The sequence below is a fragment of the Phacochoerus africanus genome, chromosome 9 (assembly GCF_016906955.1).
Source record: "Phacochoerus africanus isolate WHEZ1 chromosome 9, ROS_Pafr_v1, whole genome shotgun sequence".
Classification (NCBI taxonomy): domain Eukaryota; kingdom Metazoa; phylum Chordata; class Mammalia; order Artiodactyla; family Suidae; genus Phacochoerus; species Phacochoerus africanus.
The window spans coordinates 13,971,971-13,999,304 of record NC_062552.1 but is presented as its reverse complement, the minus strand read 5'-3'; the positions used below and the strand labels follow the sequence as shown (position 1 = coordinate 13,999,304).

General features: G+C 42.0%; 1 protein-coding gene across 1 annotated transcript in view; it reads right to left on the bottom strand.

Moving 5' to 3' along the window:
• Positions 1-21,035, bottom strand: part of RNF144B (ring finger protein 144B) — a 168,437-nt gene extending 147,402 nt beyond the window's left edge. Inside the window, exon 1 of the mRNA XM_047795204.1 lies at positions 20,902-21,035. The gene's annotated coding sequence lies outside the window, so the exon portion shown is untranslated. The remainder of the gene's footprint in view (positions 1-20,901) is intronic.
• Between the last annotated feature and the right edge of the window lie 6,299 nt (positions 21,036-27,334).

The following is a 27,334-nucleotide window of genomic DNA, read 5'->3' as shown; positions in this document are numbered from 1 at the left end:
AATTTCTCACCTAGTTTTCACCTCTGCTTATCGCTCACCAATTTTACATCTCCACCCCCACTCCAGAAAAATGGCAAGCATTCCCTGGTCACATCCTGGGTGGATCTTAAAGAATATTGGAAATAGCACATGCAGCTGTTAGCTTCCCCAAATACACCATCCAAAGCATTTAAATGCCCAATCTGCAATGCTGGCAGCTAAAGACAAGAATAACAGTTACTTTTTTTCTTTTAACCAAAGATAAATGCCACCGGATTACGCCTTAAAAAGGCAGCGTCAGCCTACCTCCTAGGCAGAGAAGAATAGCACCAATGTCAATAGGAGGAAAAGATTCCTGGGAAGGACATACAGACCCAACTCACGGAAGCCCTTTTAAGAGGAGGGAAACTTGATTTGAAACCTTGGAAAGAAAAATATTAATCTCGACTGCTTTTGAAAATTAAGAAGTAGATTTTAGGTATATACAACAAAAAATTAGTTCTGATTTTCTCTGGGTGATGCAATTTCAGTGACTTTTATTTTCTTCCATACTTAAGTATTACTTAATTGTTTGACATGGATATAAACTACTTTTATAATCGAAAAATGTATATAAGCTATATAGACTTGGGAAAATGAGAGAAAGACAAAAGAAAGATATGGGAAGAAAAGAAAAAAGGGAAGAAGAAAATGTGCGCTTCGCATTCATTCATTCAATTCTATAGCAAAGAATTCTTTAATGAGACATCATGCTAGGGCATAATAACTATAGCTTGTGGTTGTGGTTGTGGAGGAAACAAATAATCAGGCTTAAGGAGCTCCCGCTGTAGCACAACAGGAACGAATCCGACTAGTATCCGTGAGGATGCAGGTTCAATCCCTGGCCTTATTCAATGGGTCGGGAATCTGGCATTGCCGTAAGCTGTGGTGTAGGTCGCAGATGCAGCTTGGACCTGGCATTGCTGTGGCTGTGGTGTAGTGGTGTAGGCTGGCAGCTGTAGCTCCAATTCAACCTCTAGCCTGGGAACTTCCATATGCCATAGGTGGGGCCTTGAAAAAAAAAATATATATATATATACACACACACACATACATACATACATACATATCAGGCTTAGGCAAGGGAGAGAGATTATTATATGTAGAGTGATCACAAAAAGCCTGTCTGAAGAAATACTTCAGCTAAACTCCGAAAGAATCAAAGCTAACCCCATGAAGAACGGTGGAGAAATAGCACATGATTAGGCCCTAATGCAGGAAAACCTTGGTGACTTCAAACTAACCAGCATGGTTGGAATTCAGAAAGAGAGAGGCAGAGTGGAAAGGAGGTGGATGGGAGATAAGCAAGCGCCAGTCCCTTCAGGCACCTGAAAGCCCATTTAAGGAATCCATATTTTAAGCTCAACACAATGAAAGTCATTAAGGATCTTTTTTCCTTTCTTTTTTTCAGCTGCACTTTCAGCATGTGGAAGTTCCCAGGCTGGGGTCGAAACAGAGCTGCAGCTGCCAGCCTACGCCACAGTCACAGCAACACTAGATCCAAGCTGCAGCTTACAGCAACACGGGATCCTTAACCCACTGAGCGAGGCCAGGGATTGAACCCACATCCTCATGGATACTAGTCTGATTCTTAACCTGTTCAGCCCCAGGGAGAACTCCCACTAAAGGAGTTCAAGCAGGGAGGAGAAGTCATGTCAGTAGATCATTCTCACTGCCCAGGGGAACAGAGAGGGAGAGGGGAGACAGGTTAAGAAAGTGGTCGTTGCTGGAGTCATGGGTGTACCCTGCCAATTTCGCCCCCACACTTGCTGACTACCAATCCCTGCAAGCCTTAGAGCCTACTCATCTGAAAACATTGCCACCTCCCCCCCCACCCCCAAATCTATCATCCTAATTACTCAGCTCCCAGGCATCCCTGCAGCCTTCACCCCAAAACCATGAAACCATCCAAATTAATGCCCCCCACCTCCTAGGGCTCCTGCTACATAGACCCCAAACCCCCTTCCTCTGCAGCTTCCCTCTGCAGACTTCTGGCAGGTTAGGGCCATTTCCCCCATAACTATCACCTCCTTTATTCTTCTAATTTACCTCTTGGTTCTAACTCACGCCATCCTTTGTCTTCCTGATACAGGTGTCAGCATCTTATTTTATTTCATGACATTGTAAAATGCTTGAGGTTGAAAAGAACATGCAAGACATTCTGGTTCAGCCTTCCAGTTTTCATAAGGAAACAGGCGTAGTGTGGTGAGAAGACGTCTCCAAGGACTTCTGACATCCTACTTAAGAGCTCCTTGGATGATTTTAAAGCAATTTAAAAAAAAAAGAATACCTGCAAAGGGCTTCACATTTTACAGAAAACCCACACCATCTTGCAAAATCACTGCAGCCCCCAAGTAAAGATATAAACAGCAGCTGACAACAATGGAGAGCGTGACTAAGCCAGGCTCGGACCCAGGTCTTCTGGCTCTAAAAACAGCACAGGCAATGTCCCTCTTATTGGATGAAGTTAGTCCAGGAGCATTAAAAGTTCAAGGTATCCTATTTTTGCTCATTATTTTTGATTAATTATACCTTTGTGTTTTAGTTTTACACTCCTTCTGAAGATCAGGTTTTGTTTGTTTGTTTTAAACTGTTAAAGAGGAACTTTGTCCAATACTGGGATTTTATTGGAACGAGGGTAAAAGCTTCTGAGCAGGAGAGAAAACATAAAGAACACAGAAAATGAAGAAAAAGCATGCAACCTTTACCAAGCTTATGATTTGGCCTAAAATTGGATGTAAATACAGACCCAATCCACAGGGCAAATAACCACTGTCAGAAGATGCTCTCCAAAACTGCTCAATTTAGGCAAAAGTTAACATAGCACAATTTCAACATAGAGAAAGAGGGTGGATGATTTCATAGAGCTCATTACTCAAAGATTTGAACAATAGACAAACTGGATTATTTGTATTATTTTTTTTGGCACATTCGAGGCTGAGAGTTTCAAGCCCAATGTCAAAAAAATCTTAGTTATTGGCCCAACATTGTAAATCAACTATACTCTAATAAAATTTTAAATTAAAAAAATAAACTAGAAGTTTTAATCAAAAAAAAAATTCTAAGTGACAAAAAAAAAAAAAAAACCCTTCTTGGTTGCCTTGCAGGATGAGTAAATACATTTTAGAATGCATTGCATCCTCATGCTTCAATTAGTTCTATTCTTGTTCTGAAAGTGGAAAGGGGTCAGGGGCCCCACATAACTGCCACTTAGCAGCAGCAGCTGATGTCACTGAGGCACCTAACAGTCACACAGGAGAGATGGCTCACTCTTGCTGAGGGAGTCCAACAGAGATAGGGTAACAGAACATTTATGCAAGAAGTATTGCTTGCTAGAATTCCCATTGTGGCTCAGAGGCAACAAACCTGACTAGTATCCGTGAGGACGCAGGTTCAATCCCTGGCCTCACTCAGTGGGTTAAAGAATCCAGCATTGCTGTGAGCTGTGGTGTAGGTTTCGGCTTGGGTCCCGAGTTGCTATGGCTACAGCTCCGATTCCGGAACTTCCATGTGTCTTGGGTGCGACCCTAATAGACACTAAAAAAAAAAAAAAAAAAAAAAAAAAGAATTATTGCTTGCTTGCTTGCTCTAATTTGCTTTTCCTTTGATAAGTTCAAACATTTTTTTCCAAATATCAAACTTATTATTGACAACGTCCCCTTGGGATAAACACAAACCGTTACTTAAATGTGTTGTAAAAACCTCTCAAGTGTGAGTGAAAAAAAATCTTGCACTCACCTCAAATACTAAGTACCCTAAGAACAAAGCTCATTCCCTCTTTGAATAGCTGCTGATCTAAGAGGAATCTTAAGGGTCTACTAACCGAAAGCTCATAGGAATGTACTGATTAAGTTTTGCGTAATAATTATCCACTGGACTTGGAGAAATGGCTCTCAGGACAAATCAAGCAAACACACTACTTGTTTTTAGAAGCCTAAGAAAGAATGTCTAAAATAGCATGTGTTTCATTAAAAATCATCGCACAAAATGCATGTCTCTCTCATACCATCAAATCTGAACATATCTCAGGATATCCTCTGTGTCACTGCATTCCATCCAGTTTACTGTCCTTAGCAATTAAGCCACCCAAGTTGTGACATGTGGATCCTGGCTTAGCTCCGTGGAGTGCTGGGGGCATAAAGGAGTCAGTAAATACCTCGCTCTGCATACCTCTCATACCTACGGAGAGACCCCAAGACCGTGGTTCGCAAATATACAGAAAGCTTACAGTGCATTACCTCGACCTTGGAGGCTTATGCATTCCTCAGACTTAAGTAAAAGCTGTAGGCACTGAACCACTTTTTCTAACACTGCGCTCCATTGTAAGCAGCCAATGTTTAAGACCAGGTAAGATGACCAGTTGAAGATAAGATTGTACCACTAAGCTCACTCTTTTCAAGCTTTTTAAAGCACTGAATGGTGCTTTTGTACACAGGACTTTAAGCTCAGTAAGAATTCTTATGACTGAGTAATGTTTGTATTGGTGTTCACTTGTTTTTCTTTCTTTGGGTAAATACACCAAAACTGTCGTTATATTTAAGATTCGGATGAGAGCAGAAAATGAAAATAATGTTTTAGGAACACAAAATAAGCAACAGTTGTCCAAATGTCACACTCTGCTTTCCTAAAAACTGAGTTTTACATAAAGAGCATTTTATTTGCCGTTGAGTAAGTGCAATCCAATAGGTTTATATTTCCAGGCAGTCTCTGATTCTTAGAAGTGTATTTTGCAGACGAGAACAATGGCAATTACTATGAATTTTCTCCATCATTCATACCTCCCTCAGGTAAAAGAATATCATGCTCCAATGCCAACTGCATGAAACTGCCACACACACACACACACACACACACACACACACACACACACGTGAAAAATGAACAAGCCAGAACATGGTCTACGTAAAGGCAAACAACTGAACTAGCTTTCATAGGTCACTTAGTCCCTTGACAAATCCATGAGGATAGCAATGACATTAATATAACTTAGATGCACCCCTCCTGGCCAGGGCAATGGCTTTATGGTTCTGTAGCCCACTTACTTTTGGCTCTGAGAGAAGTCATTCAAAAGCCAGAACAAGAAAGCAGTGACAGCCTTCTACCATTAAAGCACATGGCAATTGATCTAGAGGCTTTGTCACTTGTTCTCTCCATCCAAACTGACTGCAAACAAAACATTCTGAAGATTTGATAGCTGAACTCTAAGCGCAGCCCCTCTTGCACTTTCATCAAAAAGGAAGCCTGCCAATACTTTCCCAAGGTCTTAGAACTCAGGAAGAGTAAGGTAAATTTAGATAAAGTTGACAAATCTCATGAAAAAGTTAAAGATCTGGGTATCTACATCTCTAAAAAAAAAAAAAAGAAAGAAAAGAAAGAAAGAAAAGAAAAAAAAAAGAAGAGATTTAAAAAGCAAGTTAAAAAAAAAAACAGACACTCGTTTCCACTACATCCATGGGAAAGTTTTTCTGAATGCCAAAGAAGACAAAAGCTCTTAAATACATGGGAAATACACTTCCATACAAGAAAAACCTGGAAAATGTATACTTGGATATATCCAAGTGATACTTACAAAAGAACTCAGAATATTGTGTTCTGGGACAGTCAAAATTTTGGATGATTTAAGCACCATTTATCCCTTGAATTGTTGTACTAAGATATACTTAGACCTGGTTCTTATAGTTTAAAAGTGTGTTTAAGATCCCTAACCCAAAATAGCTAGCAGCATGTTACTCTGATTTCCTGGAATTACAGATCAACAGTGCTAGAAAGATATTCAAGATGATTTGTTTCAACACCTATTTATAGATGTACAAACTAAGTCCCTAACAGGATGAAAGTCAGGCAGTGCCAGTACGAAAACTAGGACCCAGAGTCCTTGATTCTTGGTTTCATTAACTGAAACTTAGTTGAGATTTAAAATAATATAGTTCAAAAAATTGAGACGGGTTGTAGCAGTCACTCCAGATACAGTTTGCTACCATAGGTGATAAAAAAAATAGCCAAAGAGGAGAATCAAAATAATGATACAGAAATACCCCATCAGAGGCATGTTCTTCCTTAAAAGAAACATCCCTTAGCAAGTTTATAATCTGAGGTTAAAATAAGCCCTAAATCTTAATGACTTAAAACTAAAAGGGTTTTCTCACTCATGCTACACGTCCTTTCTTGCTCAGCAGGGGGCACTGCATATCATTATCATTCAGAGACAGGCCTGGGGAGCAATTACCAGAGATAGATTCCCAGGTCTCCAGCCATGGGTTAAACACTGCCGCTCAGAAATGACACACAATTCTGCTAGCAAATTATTGGTCGAACTGGTCACAAGACCCCATCCAACCACATGGGAGTCAGAAAATGGAATACTGAAGGCAGAAAGCCAGAAACATTACAGTGGTACTAACATACAGCGTATTTTTGAAACATGAATAACTGCATATTGCCCTTCTCTGATTGGATACACAAGTTTATTAAGTACCTAGTTATTTTTTTCCATCCTGAGCAGGAAAAAGCTAAACAGAATGTCACCAAGAATCAAGAACCTTCAGCAACAGCCTTTGTTCAATCACCAGATAATTAATGACACTGGCAAGCCACTTTAGTTTCCTCTTTTGCAAAAAACAAATGACAAAGGATGATTTCCATGGTTGCAGCTAGCTTTCTAAGGTCCACAGTCCTAACTTAGTTTATAAATATATACCAGAGGATTTCTCACTGGTTGTATTGGCCATGCTAAAATCAAGACGGATTCTCTTGAAAATGTAATATTCAAATACAGAAGCTTTAATTTTATGCAAAAATAGTGATGACCTGGTTGTTGGATTTGGGGGTTTGGTATTTTGTTTTTGTTTCGTTTTGCTTTTGCCAAATAGTCACAGAAGTATAAAATCTTTTATTTTATTTATTTATTTATTTGGTCTTTTTAGGGCATGTGAAGATTCCTAGGCTAGGGATCGAATCGGAGCTGTAGCTGCTGGCCTACACCACAGCCACAGCCACGCCAGATCCTTAAGCCACTGAGCGAGGCCAGGGATCAAACCTGCATCCTCATGGATGCTAGTCAGATTCGTTTCCACTTAGCTGCGATGGGAACTCCAGAAAATCTCACTTTGTTCAAAGAGTTATGGCATGTTGCTTGCATAGGGCTTGCTCCAAAGAACCCTCTACCACCCCTAGGACTGGTTTTCCTGACCGAAGCAGAAGTCTTCTGTTCATTTGGGACCTGACTACACTTTACTATGCCTAGATATACAATCTTTTTGTTATTTCTCCCTGCTTATATTTGTCCCTTTTCTTACAGCACTGAAAGAATTCTAAATGCTCCAAGGCAACAGGTGGCATTACACTTTTTTTTTTCCTTCAGGGATCAGTTCATGACATTTTACCTGAATGAAGGTCATTCTCTTCAAACAGTTCAGGAGATACAGACACTCATTATTTACTCCTGATCATTAAGAACAATCTCAACAAGAAAAAAAAAATTTACATTTTATGGGAAGAACAGTTAGAAGCTCCTCTTTGAGAAAGAAAAGTGTGGAATCACACATAGGACTCTCTTTAAAAAGCAAATCTGTTTTAACAAAAGGTAGATCATAAGGCAAGTCACTTGAACCCAAAATACTTTATCCTGATCCTCTAGTATTAAATATCTTGATCAACGCTTTGACAGAAGGGGAACTGGGGGCCTAATGAAGGAAAAAAGAGCCCCAGTTAGCTATTGATCAACTAAGACGGATAGTCTCAACTAAGCTTAAATTATGCACTTTTCTCTTCCACAAATGATAGATTCCTCCATGGGATTTTTCCCAACTATCCAATGTAAGGAAAACACTTCCTTGCTTTATAGTTGTGTCCAAGAGCCTACTTCACTTATCAGGGGAAGCATGGGGAACCTTTTATACGTGCAGTGCATAAACCTCAAGATTTGTGAAACAGAAACCAGAGTGGAAGGTGAAGCCAAAGCATTAACTATATACGCAGTTAATCTCCTCAGTGTATATGCATGTAAAACCAACTCAGTGGGCTAAAAAAAAAAAAAAAATTTCCTCCCTGGAGCTAAGGCTTAGGCCCATTGACACTGTGCAAACTTCAGTGTGGCTTCCAGCACTGGACCCTGAAACTCTGTTTGCTCTCTTTGCTGCAGCTGTTTGCCACTACCTTGCCTTATTATCAACAAAGAACTTCACCCAATTTCTAAACCCCAAACACAGCCCACAGCATTGTTCATTCATCGACATTATAGAAAAACAGAGATTTGTTTTGAAAATAAAGGTCTACCTAAAGCCCCAGGTCATTAAGTCAGAAACTAAACTGCAAGTTGATGGTAGTGAAATATGAGCTCAGAACTGGAAAAAGAGACTCATTAACATTTAAATTTTTGAACTGCCTGTGTTAACCAAGGCAATCTTAAATTAGAAGCATTTTGCTTCCTTCCAAGAAAACTCTTTCACCTATACAATTAAAGGGTTAGACAGGAGAAATGATGCTTTACCAGAAAAGTACATCAGATTACCCTGGAAATGTTTCCAAACACACATACCCTTCTGTACCTCAGACCTACTTAATCAGAAGGTAGCTTGTATATTTTGAAAAATTCCCCACAAGGATGCTGATCTATATACCTTTAGTCTGTAAATTCTAAGTCTCTGATGTCTGTTCTAGCTCTAACTGTTACATTAATCGGTGGAGCCAATCAGGAAAGAGCTCTACAGAGTTGACTCAATAAGGCTCTGCAAGCAACAACGCTTTGTTGATTACTTGGTGAGATTGCAGGGAAAGACTGGCACTGGGTTTCCTCCTTGTAGTTCAGTTGCTGAGAAGCCTTTACTGTTAGATTTGGATTTCACAGACAGTCTTGTTTAGAGAAAGGGAGAACAAGTTCAAATTCTCATTTCTCTATTAGTAGCTTGGTAACTAAACCTGCACCTTTTTGAGCCTCAGTTTTGAAAAAAAAAAAAAGGGGGGGGGGTGGGCAGGGGGATAAGAATTCTTCTTGGAGTTCCCATCATGGCGCAGTGGTTAACGAATCTGACTAGAAACCATGAGGTTGCAGGTTCAATCCCTGGCCTTGCTCAGTGGGTTAAGGATCCGACGTTGCCATGAGCTGGAGTGTAGGTTGCAGACTCAGCATTGCTGTGGCTCTCGCTTAGGCTGGTGGCTACAGCTCCGATTAGACCCGTAGCCTGGGAATCTCCATATGCCACAGGAGTGGCCCTAGAAAAGACAAAAAGACAAAAAAAAGAAAAAGAAAAAAAAGAAACTCTTCTTCACCTACACACAGCACCTTCACACACAGCTTCACACAATGCTGTGCTAGGTAACTAGTCACACTCCCTTCTGATTCTGCCTCCTCTGTCCTCTGAAGATAAGCCTTCTGTGTTTGAAAAGGCTCTTCTCATTACAAACTTAGAAAGGCATCTTTATTTAAAGACAAAACTGTCATCTCAACTATTCCTGCCAATGAAAGACATACAACACAGACAGACCAAACATTATACCTAATAATCCACAGACTTCAGTTTATTTATTCTTTGGGCTGTTGTTTTTGTTTTGGGGGCGGTTTTTGGTTTTTTTTTTGCTTTTTAGGGTCACACTTGTGGCATATAGAAGTCCCCAGGCTAGGGGTCGAATCAGAGTTGTAGCTGCCAGCCTAGACCACAGCCACAGCAATGCAGAATCCAAGCTGCATCTGCAACCTACACCACAGCTCATGGCAACGCCGGATCGTTAACCCACTGAGCAAGGGCAGGGATCGAACCCACATTATCATGGATACTAGTTGGATTCACTTTCGCTAAGCTACAACTCCCAAACTTCAGTTTGTTACTAATTCCTAAACCATACACCTCACCTTAGTCATTTCTTTCTTTTTTTTTTTTTAATTAGTCATTTCTATTTTCAGGTCAAATCCTCCACTTTTCTGAGTAAAAGGCAAGTCACTTCATCTTGTGGGCCTTTACTGTATAAAGTATGAACGTTAATATCTTCACCACCTACTTCACAGGGCTGCATGAGATCCAAATGTGATCATGTATGACAAAGTTATTTGATGTGCATTTAGTATTACACAAATATAAAAGGGGGCGATCCTATGCCAGCTCTTAATAGCCTTTCACCAGGCTTCACAGATGCCGCAAATATGACTGCCGTTCACTCTTCCTCTTCATTCCTCTATTGTAAGGAATAAGGTAAAAACAAAACCAAGCAGCTGAATGTAAAGAAGCTACACATACTGGTGGAGGTAAATTGATTTGTGACCATAAGACCATGTACAAGTTCCAACTTCCGTGATGAGTAACCTGTTTGTTTTCCCTATCTCTATTTCGCTTGTGTCCATCACACAATGAGGCCTTTTTACTTCCCACGACCTTCCTAATATAGTCTCAGAACAGTACTGTGGAATCATAAATATGCACACCTAAGACTTTATATTTTTACTCTTCTAATAAGATGAAAACAATAAGGAAAAGAAAAGGTGCAAATTTTTTTTTCTTTTCTTTTTAGTGCCACACCTTTGACATGTGGAGGTTCCCAGGCTAGGGGGCCAATTGGAGCTAGGGCTGTCACCCTACACCACAGCCACAGCAACGCCAGATCCTTAACCCACTGAGCAAGGCCAGGGATCGAACCCACAACCTCATGGTTCCTAGTCAGATTTGTTTCCACTGCGCCACAACGAGAACTCCAAAGGTGCAGTTTTCTACAATGAACAAACTTTAATATAAGGTGCTATCTGAGCAAACCAGAAGCACTGAAGATAACAGAGAGTACTGCAGCCTGGAAATTCCCAATGTATACGATTTGCTCATTTAGGCTGGGTTGATTTGGGATGCATCCTTATGATTCTTTCACCACCCGACACATGGTGCCATACATCTATTTCTTAATTAAAAGAAACAATAAATTTGGCAAAATCCTTCAAAACTGGAGGTACACGAAACCAGGGTAGACAGTATTACACCACCAACAGAGAGTGTGGTCCCAAGTTTCCCCTGACGTGGCTCCGAGTCCTCTTCTGGAATGCAACATAAATGTCTAGCTCTTCTGAGTTGACTCTGACCACGTCTTAGCAATGAGGATAGCAGCTCATTCAATGTCTGTTATCTAAATCTGAGCTCCCCAGTCTAGCCACAGACCTAGGATCCAGAGGTTTTTTTATTTTGCAAATCCTGATTCTGGCCTGCATCAAGTAATAGAAAAAAAAAAATAGCATACATATTAATTCCATTTACTACTCTGTTAATAGCTTCTATTTTTACTAACGTTTCAAAAAGCTCTACTGATGCATTTTGAGTAATTTTGATAGATGTATATTTTAGACTTCCACACTATAACATAGTAAGACTAAACTCATAAATGAAAACATTAACCTGAATTAGTCTAGTAAGTTTGTCAGTTTACATTCACTAAGCTACTGAGTTAAATAATGGCAGTTTGTTCAACCAAATTGACACTCTAATGATTAGACAATTTGCTCAAGGTTATTCAATAAGCCAGGAATAATACCCAGGAATAAAGTATAGAGCTGAGACCTCAATTTAAAAGTATACAGTACCTATTTTTTAATCGCACAATTTCAGGAGAAGCGAAGTTTCTTATGAAGGGTGGGATATACACCAGATTCATAGATGGAAGGACTCAATATTGTAAATATATAAATTCTCTCCAAATTAATGTGCAGATACAATGTAATCCAATAAAAAGTAAAAGGAAGTGTGGGGGAGGTAAGGTAACAAAATGAATTTGGGGATGTCTAGTTAATAAGGCATGCTGAGCTGACTTGGGAAGCTCACAGTGTCCCCACCCCTTGCCCATCCATCCCATACCCTTCTCTGCTTATACATCTAAACAGTGGATAAATACAACATTCTTTTAAATGCATAGCTGGGCAGAAAGCAAGGAAGGGAAGCCTCCCAAAAACAAAAGTGAAACTCAAAACCCACAATTGTGATTAGGAATTGAAGACCTAGGAGGAATACGAGAACAGGATATTTTGCAGAGTGTGGAGTTTACTTACCCTGTGAGGCTGGAATTAAGCACCTTACCTAAAGTCAAGAGGAGGAAAGACCGGAAAAACTCCATCCTCTTGGAGAGAAAGAAAGACAAAAGCATGCCCCTGACACTGGGCTATAGATGCAGAGAGTCAGCAATAAGAAATTAGAGACTTACACCTGCCCAAAGTACAAAGAAGGAGCTCAAATGCACTTTTTAAAATTATTATTATTATTAAAATATACTTGATTAACGATGTTTTGGCAAGTTCTGTTGTACAACAAAGTGACCCAATCACACATATCAAACGTGCTTTAACTACACAGGGTTGGAAACCTGATCCCAAACTGAGGACACACACAGACCTCAACGAAAGAAATGTAAAATACCTCCACAACCCAGGACATGTGAAGCTCACATGCTCAACTTACAGTCCAAGATGATTAGGCACATGAACAAGCAAATCAGCATGAGGGAGAGGAAATTAGCAGATGAATCAAAAAGGACGATTTACCACCACAAGTTCAGAAATAGGGCACTCTAAGAAGCTTAATGTTTTTAAAATGCTGCACAAAATAAAGGACGGAATAGAAGTCAAGAATAAGGCATTATGAGATAACCAGCAAGGACCTACTATACAACACAAGGAACTATACTCAGTATTCTGGTAATAATTATAAGGGAAATGAATATAAAAGAAGATACACACATATGAGTGTGTATGTGTATAGAATCACTGATTTAAAAAATCAGTGAAACAATCACTTTGCTACAAACCTGAAACCTAACACACCATTGTAAGTCAACTATACTCCAGTTTAAAAAAAGACACTATGAAATAAAAGAATAAGATTTCGAGAACCACATAGAGATCTAGAATTTGAAATATCTTTAATGAAAAAAGTGGATCATTGTAATAGAGTATATTGGGGTTTTTTTGGTCTTTACTGAAACATAGTTGCTATACAATTTTATTTAATTACAAGTGTACAATATAGAGATTCACAATTCTTAAAGGTTCTACTCCATTTAGTTTTAGAAAATATTGGCTATACTCCATGTTGTACAATATATACGTGTAGCTTATTTTATACGTAATAGTTTGCCCCTCCCCCATCCTCCTCCTCACTGAGAACCACTAGTTTGTTCTCTGCATCTAAGTCTGCCTCTTTGTTACATTCTCTAGTTTGTGGTATTTTTTAGATTCAACATATAAGTGATACCATACAGTACTTGTCTTTCTATGACATTTCACTTTGCACAGGACCCTCTATGTCCCTCCATTTTGCTGCAATTGGGAAATTTCCATTCTTTTTTATTGCTGAGTAGTATTCCATTATATATATATATATATATGTATATACACACACACACACCCCCACATCTTTATCCATTCATATGTTAACAGACACTCAGGTTGCTCCCATAGTTTGGCTATTAAAATTATGTTGCTATGAACATTGGGGTGCATGTATCTTTCCAAATTATGGGTTTGGTTTTTCTGGATATATATGCAGGAGTAGAATTGCTGGGTCATATGGTAGTTCTATTTTTAGTTTTTTTGAGAAACCTCTGTACTGGTTTCTTCTCTAATGTATTGTTTAATTTTTTTTCTTTCTCATCTTTCCCTGGGGAAGAGTCTAGTTCACCTTGTTGTTGTTGGCTTTGCCACTGACTTGTTTTGGTCCATAGATTAAGTGAGACTGCACTCATAGTTAGCAGAGGCTTTAGGAAACATTCCTAGTCTCGGCCAGCCTTCTTGTACGCCATAAGAATCTCTCAGAATGAAAAGGTATGTGGGGTCGACTGAACTTGACCCAACCCCAGGAACAGAGACCCTGCATACAACCTGCAGCCACTGAGAGACAATGTGATCCAGAAAGAGATACTTGTTGTTAGAAGCCACTGAGGTTTTAAGGTTGCTTGCTACACAGCACTATCAAAGCAAAAGCTGATGGATGGAGCCAGCTAAAGACAGAACTAGTGAAACTAAAGATAAATCTGAAGAAAGCCCAGGATGCAATACAGAGAAACAATTTTAACATAAAATATAGGAAGTGAAGAGACATGAGGCCACAATAAGTTTCCAGCACATGCTTGTAATAACTCTGAGAGTTGGACTACAGAAAATGGAGAAAGTACACATTGTGGGTAGCTATGAAACAACTTACCATAAACTCAGTGGCTGCTCCAGGGCCCTACTCACATGGACCTCTTCCAACAGGGCAGCTTGCTTTTTCAAAGCCAGCTCCTGGAATCTCTCTCTCCAGTCTTACAAAATGTAACAGAATCACCCAAGTTACTATCCCACCATCTTCACAGGCTCTGGCCACACTCAAGGAGAAAGGATTTATAGATGTGTCCACTAGGGGGCAGAATCTTGGGAGAGATCTAGAATTTTGCCTACCACAGGGAAAGAGCAACATTTGAAGATACAAGGTGCCCCCAGGTCACACCACTTTTCAGCACTCTTGCTCTCAAACACTGCGCTAAGGGAACCGCACAGAGTGTACTAATGTAACAGCATGGCATTGCCCTCAGGATCCTAAGGGCACAGCAGGAGTACCTCTAGAGCTACTGGAGACTGACACATATCCCTATGCTAAATCATCCTCTTTCTTCCAGCTTTGCAGGTCAATCTAATGTCCTACCTCTGGATCCATAATTCCACTTCTCTGGAATAAACTGCACTTGTTCCTCGTCAATGTAAATACTCTGTGTGTGACTCACACGTATTTTTCAAGTCTTTTCAACTTTTAGGAACATATTAATAGAAACATTATTTAGATTGTCCCCTTGTCACTCCTTTACCATGAAAAGACTTTGATTGAATAACATGGCAAATGCTGGGCAGATAACATGAAAGCTAATAGTTTAAAGACCTTTTTAAAATCCCCCAAAGCTGGAGTTCCCGTCGTGGCGCAGTGGTTAATGAATCCGACTAGGAACCATGAGGTTGCGGGTTCGGTCCCTGCCCTTGCTCAGTGGGTTAACGATCCGGCGTTGCCGTGAGCTGTGGTGTAGGTTGCAGATGTGGCTCGGATCCTGTGTTGCTGTGGCTCTGGCGTAGGCCGGTGGCTACAGCTCCGATTAGACCCCACGGGAGTGGCCCAAAGAAATAGCAAAAAGACAAAAAAAAAAAAAATCCCCCAAAGCTGGAGACATCCTTTAGCATTCTTGTTTATTTTAGAGTTTATTAGCTTATGGGCATCATCTTTATTGTTTTACAGGAACGCATACTTTTTTTTTTAATTGATCGATGGCGGAATACAAATAGTGAACAATTAATCCTAGCTGTTTATTGCTTCTTTGGAAACAGAAGGGGGAAAACGTCTTATGTGCTCATTACACAAAAGCAATAGCTCAGATCATTTCCCCAGCTGTGGAACAGACTGCAAACCTCCCCTTAAAATTACCTAAGGAATATCTTAATTGATTAATTAAAATTCTTCTGGCATCATATTCAGAAATGTAAATAGTTATTGTGACATTTCTGTGAATCAATTTGATTCCTATAATAACCTTCTCTGCCCTTCCCTACTATCTTCTTGTCAATTATGTATCATTGAAAACTGTAAGTGGTTTTATATGTGTGACCCTTATAATGAACAAGCAGGATTTGCAGGATATAATCAGAAAAGGACTTAATCTGTTTCCACTTTCATCTTTAAGTTTATTATGTGGGGCTGTTTTTTCCCTTGTCCTTGGATGAAATTCAGGACAGTTGACTTTTATAATTACTCTTTTTTTTTTTTTGCTTTTTAGGGCCACACTTCCAGCATATGGAAGTTCCTAGTCTAGGGGCTGAATCGGAGCTGGAGCTGCTGGCCACAGCCACAGCCACAGCCACACAAGATCCGAGCCACATTTGTGACTTACACCGCAGCTCATGGCAATGCCAGATCCTTAAGCCACTGGCCAGGGTCAGGGATTGAACCCAAGTCCTCATGGATACTAATTGGGTTCATTTCCACTGAGCCACAATTGGAACTCCCTCTAATCACTCTTAAATAATGAAGACTTTCCAAGTCACTCTAAGTCAAAAAAAAAAAAAAAATCACAGTTCTGTAATTCATATGTCCAATCTAATAGAGCACTCAGACTCTTCCAACCTCGTATAAAGTTAAACGACTCCCTTCTGCAGCTAGGTATGGCCTACTGAACACTTTCCCATACCTGTGCACCGGGCAAGGTGAACAAAGATTCTTCTCTCTTCAGCCAGATTTAGGTCATCCCCACTTTCTGATACACAAGTGGGGATGAGGTGGGGGAAGAAGAGGCAACAGGAAAATTCTTCCTTGAGGAATACACATGTAATGATCGAATGCTCATGATCTACAAGCATGGTTTTGTTTAAAGCTTACTGCTTTTTAACTGAAGTAGAGTTGATTTATAATATTATGTTAGTTTCAGGTGTATAGCAAAGTGATTTGGTCGTATTTCTTTCGGTTTTTTTTTTCAACTTTTTTCCATTATAGGCTACTATAAGATATTGAATAGTTCCCTGGGCTATACAGAAAATCCTGCTTATCTTTTTTTTTAATATATGGTCATGTGTATCTCTTAATCCCATTCTCCTAATTTATCCCTCCACCCTACTTCCCCTTTGGTAACCACAAGTTTGTTTCCTATGTCTGTGAGTCTGGTTCTATTTTGTAAATAAGTTCGTTTGTACTATTTTTTTAGACTGACATATAAGTGATATTATACGATATTTGTCTTTCTCTTAGTGCAATAATCTCTAGGTGCATCCATGTTGCTGTAAATGGCAAAATTTCTTTTTTTTTTTTTTTGGTCTTTTTGCCTTTTCCAGGGCCGCTCCTGCGGCATGTGGAGGTTCCCAGGCTAGGGGTTGAATCAGAGCTACAGCTGCTGGCCTACACCACAGCCACAGCCATGCCAGATCCGAGCCACATCTGCAACCTACACCACAGCTCACAGCAATGCCGGATCCTTAACCCACTGAGTGAGGCCAGGGATCAAACCCTCAACCTCATGGTTCCTAGTCGGATTCATTAACCACTGAGCCACAACGGGAACTCCTGTAAATGGCAAAATTTTATTTTATTTTTTTCCATCTTGTTAGGGCGACATCACCTGTGGCATATGGCGGTTCCCAGGCTAGGGGTCAAATTGGAGATGTAGTCACTGGCCTACACCACAGCCACAGCAATTTGGGATCTGTGACCTATACCACAGCTCTGTTCCTCCTCTATGACTCCATGTAGCATAGTCATCTGGGAGTTACCTTAGATTCCTCCCTTTCTCTCATCTGCCATATCCAACCAGTCCCCATCACCAAGCTTTATCACTGCTGCCTGTAACACATCCCTCCTATCTAGCCACTCCACCCGTTCCCTCTGCCACTGTTTCATTTTGCTAAGAGTTAATAAGGACCTATATATTTCTAAGATAGGAGAGTGGAGCATGCTTCCCTATTAATGAAAAAGAGTCAATAGAGAAGAAGAGATTGAAGCTCCCTCGAAAGGCAAAAACATCAAGTGGAACTTCCACAAAACCAAGCCTTAATTAAGTAGGATTTTGAGGGCTAGAAACTCTATTGTTTCCATTATTTCCGATTAAAAGCTCTGGGCAAGGGTTTGAAGGCTGTTTCTTTTTTTTTTTTTTTTTTTTGTCTTTTTGCTGTTTCTTTGGGCTGCTCCCGCGGCATATGGAGGTTCCCAGGCTAGGGGTCCAATCGGAGTTGTAGCCACTGGCCTACACCAGAGCCACAGCAACTCGGGATCCAAGCCGCGTCTGCAACCTACACCACAGCTCACGGCAACGCCAGATCGTTAACCCACTGAGCAAGGGCAGGGACCGAACCCGCAACCTCATGGTTCCTAGTCGGATTCGTTAACCACTGCGCCACGATGGGAACTCCTGAAGGTTGTTTCTGAATGACTTGTTGATGTAATACGCCATGCTCTTCACAGATCCCACCACCTTACCCATCTCTCTTTGCATTCATCTGTCTCAGTGCACTCTTTTCTTTGGTCAATTGAAATAGTCCCCACCCACAGTGACAAAAACATAGGATGCTAGTTTACAATAGTTTGCTGCCTTTGTAAATGACCTACATCACCCTGAAGATCACACTTTATATGTCACTGGAAATCTGGCTGAGATTTGCAATATGCTTTGCTGCCATTCCTACATCATTGAACTTGTACAGAAATTCATCTCAAATGAGCAAAATCTTCATTACAAGAAAAACTATACAATTTAATGTCTATGAAAAGAATATGAAATTTAATGTCTATTCTCCAAGTTTAGACTATGGCTATGATTGCGTCAAAATTCATCTAGAGAAAGAAATGATTAGACTCTAGATGACTTCTAAAATGCCCTCCAATTTTAAGACTGTATTATTTCTATATAGCTGAATCATTGGGAACTTAACATAGCACAATTAAATAAGGCAAATGGTGATCTAGGCGGCCCTAAGCCTACTCTCTTTGTAGCTAAAGGTATTTCTTAGAATACTGAGCTAAAAATGTAACTGCATTCTGCAACCAATGCAAACATGTTCTAATTGATGGGAGGGGAAAAAAATTCAATCCAGAGTGCCAGCAATTCCTCTGTGAGCTAGCGTGGCAGGGAGAGTGTGGGATCAGTGAAGCATCAAGTTACAGCCCAAATTAAAGCTCTGGAGAAGAGTGGCAGGGTCTAATCATCCACTGTCTGAGCTGCCAGAATTGGTTCCGCCACCCTCACTTGCTCACAAAGAATTGCTCGGCGGATGCTAAGCACACAGAGTAAGGACTTCAAATATCTTTTCTTAAAAAGGCCTTCGGTTCCAAATAGATCCTTATGGAATTATTTCCTTGAAGTTTTTAGTTCTGTCATATTAAAATTTCCATGAAAAAGTAATCAAAACCTAATGCTTACAGCTTTCTGCCACAAACAAAAAATATTGTGGGTTTTCATTCCTATTAAAAACATGTGTTACATATGTATACATAATTATGTAAGTCCCAGACCCAGCATACACACAAAAACCGTAGGACCATAATAATAGTTTTGCCTAAGCCAACAAAATTCATAACATAATGTTGTACTCTGCCCCCCAACTTCCCTCATTAAGCCAAAGCTTTGAAAAGGTCAGCAAGCAATGACTCTTTCTGCATATTTTTCGTCATGGACTACAAACACTAGATCTATAGGGATGGATTAAGGTCATTTTTAAAATTCAAACACAGTATTTCCTGGACTTGGTTGGCTGAATCGGGTGTCTCTGCACTATTTTTCCTTAAGGAAAGTTAATTTTAGAAAGGAGAAAAAGTTTGCCAGGAAAACGATCACATTGGCTCAATACCTAGACAGTGACTCTAAAAGTTCAAAATGCTTTACATTCTCCTACTTCTCCTTAATATCCTTGAAAGCAAGTATCTAATACTATCCCAATTTCATAATTTGCATCTCATTTCACGAAATGTTGTATGATTTACTCATACCTACTTTATGGTATGTAAAAATAAAATTAGTCCTTACTTCAATTTTCCAAAAGACAAACAAAAAATTTTATCTACACTGGTAGTTACATTCAGAGTTTGCTGGGTACTTAGAATGGCTCACGTGCAGATATACAAGAAAAGCAGCAGATCTATAGCTATAACAAAGTTCCAGATGGAGAAACAGTGCTTGTGTGATTTCCAACACAATACACCTTACACTCTTAATTCAGGGTATAAGAGCTTGGATCGAATAATTAGGAATGTAAACAGGCCCTCCATCAATTTACATGATCATTTCTCTTTTGGTTCCTAGAGATTGAGTCCATTTGGGTCTTCAGCCCTAAAATAACCAACACGTCAAAAGGCCTGGTGGCCACTGACAGAAAGCCAGTAGGAGCACAGGGAAGGCTTTCTGATTCCCACAAGAATAGGCCTCAGCCCTCTCTAATGACCACGGTACTTGTGAAGGAATTCTTAAACTTTAAGTTGATGTTTAAAAGCTCACTCTTCATCCGTACCTGAGTTGCCAAAGAATGTTAACCCTCTCTTTCCCAAATTGCCATCTTAAAACCAGAGCTACTGCACCAAATCCATCAACACAGCTTTGAAGGGAACCAGCTTTCACTCGTTTTTACTCCCAAGGTGATGCTTACCAACAGTTGGGCGCCCCCTTCTCCTTCCCCTGAGGACCTTATAGATATTTTCCAGCAACTGCGAGGAAAAGAGCGCATCGCAATCACCTGGCGTGCTTTGTGAACACACGAAAGCCTGCGCGCACACGCACACACATCCCAGATTTCTTCATCAGGCTCTCAGCATCCGAGGAGAAGCTATTGCTTTAAGCTCTAATAAAGTTCTAGCACCGCAGTCGCCCGGAAAACCTTGTAAACTGATCACAGCATGTACTTATCAGGAAAAATAAGTCCCAGAGAATTTCAATCACTGGTGCAGTGACGAAAGATAAGACGGTTACACCTACCTACCCCAAGGTTAATATCCTCCCAAAGTTAAGATAGTAACAAAAGGGAGGGGGGAGGGGGTCTGTTTTGGAAGGAGAGGAGCTGCCTGGGAATGACTGCAGACTCTGGGGTAAAACGGTGCGTCGGGGTTTGCGCCACACACCTGGAGGGGGTGGACAACCTCCGGCCTCCCCTTCCACTTCTCGCCCAGGGCCCGGGGCGTGGGGTTGGTGGAGCTTCCCCGAGGGGAGGGGAAAGAGCGAGGGGTGAGGGTGGAGAGGAGGCGGGGGTCCCGTGGGCCGCGAAGTAGGAGCGAGGACCGCAGAGGGTCGGAGTCCCTGCGGGCCGCCCGCCCGGGGCACAGCCCGGAGCCGAAGGGACTCGGAGAGGGCGAAGGGGGAGCAGAGGTGACAGCCTGGGGAGGCCGAGCCAGCACCTGGCACGGCGGGCGTGCAGCTGGGGCGGGAGACCCCCCTTACCGTGCGCGCGAGGTCGGAGCCCCGGGCAGGCAGACCTCGAGGGGCCAGGCTCCGGCGAGGCGTGCGCCCGCGGCGTCCGCTGTCAGCTACTCCCGGCAGCAGCTTCAGGTAGCAAAGGCATTCGGGTCTCCCGGCTACCCGCCCCTGCGAGCGTCTCGGGCCCCCTCCCCCGGCTCTCGCCCCAGATGCTGCCTCCCCATCCCCTCCCGCGGCCTTTCGCGCGCTCCCCTTCTCCCCCTGCTGTTTAGACCCGAGAGCGGTGGCCCCACTCCCAGCTTCCCTCCCCCGGCGCGCGCGCACGCACACACCTCCCCCAGAAACGCGCTCTCTTTAGGAAGCCCGCAGCGAACGTGGTCCTGGAAATTCTGGGGCCGGAGGATTTCCAAAACAAAACAAACAAAACAAAACCTTTGAAAATCTTCCATCTGCCCACTGACGTTCAATGCAGGCACCACTTCCATTCATCCCCTGCCTCCGGCCTCATTTGTTGTAATCACAGCATCATTCGACACCTGATATTCATGTAGATTGTGCAGAGACTCCCCTGCCAGTCATTTTAGTTTTTCCAAAATAGCTCCTTCCATTTTATAGTTCTAAAATGTAGACGTCCCCACTAGTCGAACTTAGGTAGCCAGGACTTTAGATTGGTCCCAGGAAGGATGAGTTCAGCTGCACAAGCTCGGACAAGTCTCTTTTGCTAACATTGTCGACACCTGCCAACTGTCAGGGCCCCAAGTCAGGGCAAGGGCAGTTAATTTCACCTGGGTTTGGGTACTGAGCATGCCCAGAACCTCCTTTCTCAGGAGAGGCGCAGTTCTGAAGCCAAAGTTCTGGGAAGGAGCAGGTGGATGTATTCAAAGAGAGTTCTCGTGGCAAATGAACTAGCAAAGGGCAGAGCATACTGAATAATATAGAAGATAAAAGCGACAGGAAGGGATATGTGAAAACATCACTGAATCACTAACCTTCGGGAGTTGGCATTGACATGACCCCTGCTGGGAATGTGGACAGTGAATTGATGGCATTCCTTTTTTCATTTATTTACCTATCAATATAATACACGTTTACAGAGTAGCTTAGAGGCAGTGTAATATTATTCACAGTCATGTTATAACTTAAAGCATACTGGGAATTAACTTGAGAAGCAACTAGTTCATAAAAGAGCTCTAGAAAATGCAAATAACCTATGAAAGAAGCTATATTAATCTATCTTTCCTAAACTTATCAGCTAGCTTTCTAATCTGAGGGCTGGGGGGAAAGAAAAAAAAAAAAAGATACTTACTAGAATTGTCAGGGTTCTCCACTGGGCAGGAGGTTGGTATTGGAAGGTAAACGAGTTATTACAAATGAAAGGACTTCCTTGGGTGACATAGGAAGAGGGGGAGGGAGAGGTTAGCACAAAGTCTCTGGCCTTCATACTCGTTGAGCCAGTGTTTGTTGGATGCTTGCTAGTTCAAGACACTGCTGGGTGCTAGGGCTAGAGAGGGTAACAGGAAAGGTAACAGCCCTAACCTCACCAAGCTGAACAGGGGGAGAGGCAAGTACACAGGCTGTTGAAAGTAGATGCTCTGCTGGAGGATGGCACACACAGAAGGAGTATTCATGAAGCCCAGAGGAAGTGACTTTTTAAGCTGAGCCCTGAGGAGTGAGTATAATATGGCCAGAGATAGGGGAGGAGAAGGAGGAAGAGTTGGGGAGAGGGGAAGGTAGCATGGAGGGAAAACCAAAGGTAAGAAAAATATGGCTATTCAGAGAATTGAAGAAGCTCATTGATTGTGTTTGAAAGGTTGTTTCTTAGGGATGGGAGTGTTTGGGAGGAAGAATGGAGAGACAAGCTGGAGAGGGGAGCAGAGGCCAGAGCATGTAGCATCTTCAAGGCCATGTTTTGTTTTGTTTCGTTGTCTTTTTTTTTTTTTTTTTTTTTTGCCATTTCTTGGGCCACTCCCGCAGTATATGGAGGTTCCCAGGCTAGGGGTCGAATCGGAGCTGTAGCCGCCAGCCTATGCCAAAGCAACACAGGATCCGAGCCATGTCTGCGACCTACACCACAGCTCACGGCAATGCCGGATCGTTAACTCACTGGGCAAGGGCAGGGATCAAACCTGCAACCTCATGGTTCCTAGTCGGATTCGATAACCATTGTGCCACGATGGGAACTCCAAGGCCATGTTTTAAAGTTGTACTTTATTCCACAGACAATCAGGAGGCATCAAAAAGTTACAGGCAAGGCAATGACCAGATCAGATTTTTGCTTGAGAAAAACTCTTGGCCACAGGCAGAAAAAAATGAGGATGTGAGGTAGGGGTGTGCAGGAATGGGGGGCACATGGTCAGTGAACACCAGCATATAGATCCTGGTGCCTTTGTGAAATCTGTCCCACAAATTTCTAGAGAGACAAACTTTTCTTGAAGGGAGGTGTGTGGGGGGAGGATCAGTGGTTATAAACAATTGAGAAACAATAGAGGTAAATATAAATTAGAGATAGAGAGAAAATGGTATGTTTGAGGTCTTTTTTTAACATAATATTTTATTTATACAGGAACTCTGTCACATACAGCCCAAAGATTAAAAAAAAGAATGTTGAGGGAGTTCCCATTGTGGCTCCACAGTTAATGAACCCAACTAGCATCCATGAGAACTCGGGTTTGATCCCTGGCCTTGCTCAATGGGTTTAGGATCTAGCATTGCCGTGAGCTGTGGTGTAGTTCACAGATGCGGCTTGGATCTGGCATTGCTATGGCTCTGGTGTAGGCCAGTAGCTACAGCTCCGACTGGACCCCTAGCCTGGGAACCTCCATATGTGTGGGTGCAGCCCTAAAAAGACAAAAAAGAAAAAAAAAGGAATATTGCTTTGTAACTGAGTAGCAGAATAAATTAAAGGAAAATTGGACACACAGGAATCACTGGTATCTATGATTCCCAATTTCCTACTATATAACAGCAAACCAGCTCACCTCTCCTTTAGAGAGAGTTATTTTATTCCTATTACCATTCACTCCTACCATCTAGTCATTTTAGGACTAGCCTCAATGTGAACCCTTCTGTCTGAAATCAGAGTTCATGCTACTTGTACGAGGCCATGCTCTCTAGATTAGCTTAGGTCTAGACATCTGTGGTTGCCCTGGCCACTGTATTACCTCACTGTAAGCCCAGTGGGCTGTGATCGGACAATCTAAAGCTTAAGCACTGGGGCTAAGATGCTTGGAAGTACCAGGACTCCCTGCTGGATCCTCCTATCTGCTCTGAGAGCACAGGGGGAAAGCTGGCGGACCTAAGCAGAGCAGAGCCACAGCAGGAGAACCAAATATTTTACCCCTAGATCACGCTCTTCTTTGCTGTTGTTATTGTTCTGAGATCATTTGTTGCCTTCTCTTTCTTATTTCAGTTCTACTATCCTCAAATTTCCTTCATATTTTTTTTCTTTTCTACTTCCCCTATCTTTTAACTCTCTCTTCTCTTTCTCTTTCTTTCCTTTCTCTCATCTTCATTCATTGATTCATTCCCCAGATAGTTTTGTATCCAGTATCTATTTTGTATCTATATAGTACTATCTACTGTGTTACTGGGGTAAGTACCAGATCTTCAAAGACCAAGACAAGGACCTTGCTCTTGAATTCAGTCAGTGGATATATGAATCAGGACTCTTGGGGTTGCAGGTAATAGAAATGCAGTCAAGATAACTTAAGGGGAGGTGGGGGAAGAGGGTAATTGTTTAAGAGGTAACAAGACTGTCACTTGGAAGCTGAATGTATGGATCCAGACAGGCTTCCTCAATAATCTAGAATGGGAATTGAATACAATCGTAACCCTCTCTGCTTCCCTTATCTTGATGCTCCGTCATCTTCATTCTCTCTCTCAATTTCAAATTCCCAAGGAGGGGACTAACTGGCCTTACTTGGGTCAGATGCCCAGGAGAGGAGGACAGGGTATTGGGGTCATGGTGTAAAAACCTGCCTACAAAAGTTTATGTAGGTATGTGGATGGTGGCTAGCATAGGATTGGGGCTGAGGACAAAAGGGTATTTGAGGAGATTGGGAGGAAGGCAGATCTTCAGAGCTTAATTTTAGATTACTACAGGAATTCCCATCGTGGCACAGTGGTTAACAAATCCGACTAGGAACCATGAGGTTGCAGGTTTGATCCCTGGCCTTGCTCAGTGGGTTAAGGATGTGGCGTTGCCGTGAGCTGTGGCGTAGGTTGCAGACGCGGCTCAGATCCCGCGTTGCTGTGGCTCTGGCGTAGGCTGGTGGCTACAGCTCCGATTAGACCCCTAGCCTGGGAACCTCCATATGCCATGGGTGTGGCCCTAGAGGAGGCAAAAAATAATAATAATAATAAATAGATTATTACAAAGGTAGACATGGAAATAAATCAAAATATCATTTCATAAACACTGCAATAAAGATATGAACAAAGTACTGAGGAACATAGTGCAGGGAGACAGGAAGGAGTGTCAGCTTCAGGGACATGAGGAATGCTTCACGGCGAAGGCACTGTTCTCAGTCTTAAAAGATTATTCTAGGCTTGCCAGACAAACACACCAGCTAGTGTGCAGGACTTGCAAGATTATTCCTCATTTGGAGGACTAGTTTTTCATGAAGGAAGGGAAAGGATAAGGCTTTAGGGACAGCTCAGTAAGGAGGTTATTACAACAGACAAGGAGAGAGGTGGTATGGTTTGAAAGAAAAGGAAATGAGGAGTTCTTGTCGTGGCTCAGTTATTGAACCCAACTAGTATCCATGAGATTGCAGGCTCAATCTCTGGCCTGGCTCAGTGGGTTAAGGATCTGGCATTGTTGTAGTTGTGGTGTAGACCAGCAGCCGTAGCTCTGATTCAACCCCTAGCCTGGGAACCTTCGTATGCCACAGGTGCAGCCCTAAAAAGACAAAAGACACACGAAAGAAGAAAGAAAAGAAAGAAAGAAAGAAAGAAAGAAAGAAAGAAAGAAAGAAAGAAAGAAAGAAAGGCAGGAAGGCAGGAAGGCAAGAAAAGAAAGGAAAGAAAGAAAAGAAAAGAAAGAAAAGTGGATGGATAAGAGAAACATTTAGCGATTCCAAATGCAGAGAATTAGATGTCAAGAGTTGCAAAGAGGAGTTCCCGTCGTGGCGCAGTGGTTAACGAATCCGACTAGGAACCATGAGGTTGCAGGTTCGGTCCCTGCCCTTGCTCAGTGGGTTAACGATCTGGTGTTGCCGTGAGCTGTGGTGTAGGTTGCAGACGCGGCTCGGATCCTGCGTTGCTGTGGCTCTGGCATAGGCCGGTGGCTACAGCTCTGATTCGACCCCTAGCCTGGGAACCTCCATATGCCGGGGGAGCGGCCCAAGAAATAGCAAAAAGACAAAAAAAAAAAAAGAGTTGCAAAGAGATCAGGCCAAAGGTGACATACATCCAAGTCTGAATACCAGGTAGACAACAAAGCAATTAAACGAAGCAGTTAAAAAAAAAAAAAAAAGAGGAGTTCCCGTCGTGGCGCAGTGGTTAACAAATCCGACTAGGAACCTTGAGGTTGCGGGTTCGATCCCTGCGCTTGCTCAGTGGGTTAACGATCAGCAGACGTGGCTCAGATCCTGCGTTGCTGTGGCTCTGGCGCAGGCCAGTGGCCACAGCTCCGATTAGACACCTAGCCCGGGAACCTCCATATGCCGAGGGAGCAGCCCAAGAAATAGCAAAAAGACAAAAAAAAAAAAAGAAAGATTTGCCAGAGAAGAGAATGGGTTTAGCTTTTAGTATGTTGAATTTCAGATATTAATGACATATTAGGTAAAGAAATCCAACAGGTGATTCTAACAGTATCATGCTCAAAGAGAAAGTAAGTTGTTAAATATATTGATTTCGTAGGGGTCACTGGTACCATGAGCATGGAGGAGATCACCCAGGGAAATCATGTGTAAGGAAAAAACTAAGGGCATATGGTGATCCCTGAGAAACACCAACATTTGAGAGGATGGAAGATACAAGAGAGCCAGCGAGGGAGACCCAAGAATGTTGTGCAAGCCAAGAGGAAAAGATTTTGAAAGGAGATACTAAACAGTATCAAATGCAGCATAGAAACATAGTAAAATTATAGGAGTATTCAAAAGTCTTTCAGGAAGTTGTGGCTCAGCAATAACCAACCCAACAAGTATCCATGAGGATGCTCATTTGATCCCTGGCTCCACTCAGTGGGTTAAGGATCTGGCATTGCCATGAGTTATGATGTAGGTCAAAGATGCAGCTTGGATTTGGCATGGCTGTGGCTGTGGCAAAGGCCGGCAGCTGCAGCTTGGATTCAGCTTCTAGCCTGGGAACTTCCACATGCCACAGATGTGACCAGAAGAAGCAAAAAACTAAAAAACAAAAAACAAAAGCCTTTCAGTTGCCTATTTGGAGATCATTGCTGATCTTTCTGAGAACACTTTTAGTGGAGCGCTAGGAAAAGAGAATACTGCATATT